Source organism: Rhinoderma darwinii, unplaced genomic scaffold (genome assembly GCF_050947455.1).
Source record: "Rhinoderma darwinii isolate aRhiDar2 unplaced genomic scaffold, aRhiDar2.hap1 Scaffold_130, whole genome shotgun sequence".
NCBI classification, from domain to species: domain Eukaryota; kingdom Metazoa; phylum Chordata; class Amphibia; order Anura; family Rhinodermatidae; genus Rhinoderma; species Rhinoderma darwinii.
In genome coordinates, this window is record NW_027461962.1 from 7,668,971 (window position 1) to 7,672,799 (window position 3,829).

A 3,829-nucleotide genomic window follows, 5' to 3' on the forward strand; every position below is an offset into this window, starting at 1 on the left:
TCGTGAATAATATGTCCTCTCTTGCCTTGTCCTCTTTACCTTGGTTGTCTGGTGTACAGCGACCAACGTCCTCTCTGCCTTTCCTCACACGTCATTTTCTTGTGGTATGGGAGCGGATCATTGGTGCCCTGGACATTGCTCACCGTCCGGGTCCTTTGACTCCTCTGTTTGATAATCCTTCCTTCCCTCCGGCGGTGGGTGTGGACACATTCCTCTGTTGGGGGAGACAGGATGGCGGATATTTGGCTCAGACCCTTACACCTGACGGTGCAATTTTGTCGCTTGCTGCTGTTTCTGAGGCCTGCCCGGGGAGACGATCAATATGGTGGTACTATTTTGAGCTACGTTCCTATCTTTCTTCCATGGGTGACTGTCTTGTGTTGCTACAGGGTAAGACTCCTCTGGAACATTATCTGTCTTTGACTTCTGCTCCTTCTCATGTGCTGTCCTATTTACATGGGATCCTCCAACCTGGTTACTCCTCCTCTCAGTTAACATTCACCAGAGCTTGGGATGAGGAAATGGGGGTTCAATATTCTGAGGAGGAGTGGGGAACTTCTTTCTTCCTGGCTCATAAGTTACCGACTTCCTGTTTTGCTCAGGAGAAAAAGTATAAAATCCTTACCAGATGGTACCGCTGTCCTTCCTTTCTACATAGGATATTTCCTGATGTGTCTGCAGCTTGCTGGAGGTGTGGGGAGGCTCCTGGAACCATGTTGCACATTTGGTGGGATTGCCCCAAGCTCCGTCCCTTCTGGGAATTTTTTTTTAATCTTGGCAATAAGCTTTTTGGCACTGACGTTCCTACCTCGCCTTCTGTTGGATTGCTTTCCATGATTCCTGGATCACTCCCATACCTCAAAAACGGGATCTTTAGACATTTTCTGACTGCAGCTAGAACGGTAATTCCACGTCATTGGAAGTCTAGTACTGTGCCTTCTTTGGAGGAATGGGTAAAGGAGCTGAATGGGATTATGAGGATGGAGGAGCTGATGTCTGCTGATCGTGGTAAGTCCGAGATTTTTGTTCGAACTTGGTCAGTATGGTCCGGATTCCGGGGGGGTCCTGATCTGCCTCTTTGGTTGGATGGCCTCTATTGAACACTCATCTCGCCAAATTCTGTGTGCTTTTGTCCGTATGTGTTCCCCTTTGTTGTCTTGTGTTTATGTAACTTTGTGTTAGAATTTGCACTTAACCGTGTCATTACTAATCGTTTTTGGGACTGGTTTCCCTAAATATTGCACTACTTTTGCTGTGGTTATGGTATTGTTACTTACCATTAGATTTTATTATTTTACTTCCTATTCTTTTGATGTTTGGGAGGCTACCTCCTACAACTACTCATATGTTTCTGTAACATTTCTTACAGTTTGACTTTATTGTATTGCACTGCGTGCCAACTTTTGCAATTTTGTGTACTGTTTTATCTGCTCTGTTTATTTTCGAATAAAAAATTTTGATAACGAAAAAAACCAAGGGGTTCACAAGGTGAGAAGACTAGTTTACATTTTTTTTGTCAAGGTATTACTCTAGGGAGCGCTCCTGTTATCATCTTTTTCTCACAATGTATTTTCCTAAGGTACTGTATACATTTCACTCATTAATGCCGACATAGCCAAGTGAGAACACAACAAAGTAAGCCTGCGCACCCAAATAGAGTACCAACCATCTACACATCATTCCAATAAAGGAGTTTTGCCTTTGCACAGTGCTCCAAGGGGAGCACAATACAACTTCAATACTGCAAATTCCTAACCTGAATGTCACATCTGCACCTTGGCTAGCTCCGATCCCTGCCATTAACCCCTTTGATGCAGCAATCGAAAGCGATTGCTGCATCTTAGCGGTTGCTAGCAGATCGCCAGCCCTGACAGGCAATCAGGACTGGCGACTGCTGCTATGGCAACAGGAGACACAATCGCCTCCTGCTCTGCCATTACGGAAGCCGATTAGGCCCTGCCGGGAGGCAAAGCCTAATCGGCTTGCTGTCAGTGAATAACTGACAGATCTAATACATTGCACTACGTAGGAAAAAAATAAAGCTGAGAGTTGGACCGTCAAGTCCCCTAGTGGGACTTGAGAAAAAGTGGAAAAAAAAGTGGAAAAAAAAGTGAAAAAAAAAGTTTGAAAACTTTGACCTACATATATTGGAATAAAAAGTGATCAAAAAGTTGCACGTATACAAAAATGGTACCTATAAAAACTATAAATTAGGTATCGCCAGAATCGTACGGACCCGCAGAATAAAGTTAACATGTAATTTATAATGCTTGGTAAACGCTGTATAAAAAAAACTAAAAAAACTATGCCAGAATTGAATTTTTTTGTTTACCTGGCCTCCCAAAAAATAGGATAAAAGGTGATCAAAAAGTTGCATGTTCCCCAAAATGGTACCAATAATAACTACAGCTCGTCCAGCAAAAAAAACAGCCCTCATATACCACTACGTCTATGAAAAAAATAAAATTAGTTAAGGCTCCAATAAGTCAGGAAATAAAAACATGCAGTTGTGCAGATCAGAGGGGAACATTTCATCTGTTTCAAGATACGATTTATCAGGGCCCTCAAATTAGGGAACCAGGAAGGGGAGGGCCCAAACATATCTGCTGGAAGCGAGGGTGCCCGTATTATACCAAACTGCAAAGGTGCGGAGTCTGGACCAAAAGGGGGATAAGAAATGACTCATCTATGGATCATTTTATTGTTTTTTTACCCCATTATCATGCCACCTGACTATGCCCTTGATGTACTCTGCCCAGATTACATGTACCCCCACATTATAAATGGAAACACCAGCAATAATCAAACAAATCTACTAACAAGCAAAATCTGCTCTCCAAAAGCCAAATGGCGCTCCCTCCGCTCTGAACCCTGCAATGTGCCCAAACAGCAGTTTACTTCCACATATATGGCATCTTCATACCCGGGAGAACCCTTTTAATAATTTTTGGGGTGTGTGTGGCAGAAACTGGGCATGACATATTTGTTACTGAAATGGCATATCTAGGGAATCATTTATGGATAAGACCTGTGGGGTGAAAATGCCTTGAGGGGTGTAGTTTCCAAATGGGGTCACTTCTCAGGGCTTTCTTTTTATTATTTCACATCTGGGCCTCTGCAGTTGTGAACCAATACTTTGTAAATCGCCAAATTAGGCCTCAATTTTACATGGTACACTTTCACTCCTGAGCCTGGTCGAATGTCCAGGCAAAAGATTAGTGCCCCATGTAGGGTGTTTCTAAATCCGGGAAACACTGCATAATAATTAGAGGGCTGTCTTGTTATGATGACAAGCTGGGCACAACATATTGGCATATCTATGGAAAAAAATCCCATTTTCACTCTACAACATCGAGTGCACACTAAATTCTACAAAACACCTACATAGTTAAAATGCTTACTAAAATGCATTGAGGGGTGTAGTTTCCAAAATTGAGTCACTTCCGGGGGGTTTCCACTGTTTTGGGCCCACAGGCGCCCAGAAACCAATCCAGCAACATTTGCACTCCAAATGGCGCTCTTTCCCTTCTGAGCCCTGCCGTGTGTCCAAACAGCAGTTTATGACCACATATGGGGTATTGCCGTACTTGAACGAAATTGCTTTACAAATGTTGGGTTCTTTTTTTCCTTTATTTGTTGGGAAAATGAAACATTTTGCGCTAAAGCTATGTCTTAGTGAAGAAAAAGGATTGTTTTTATTTTCACTGCCCAATTCTAATAAATTCTATGAAACATCTGTGCTGTCAAAATGCTTACTACACCCCTAGATTAATTCCTCAAGAGGTGTAGTTTCCTTAATGAAGTCAATTTTTGGGCGTCTTCATTGTTT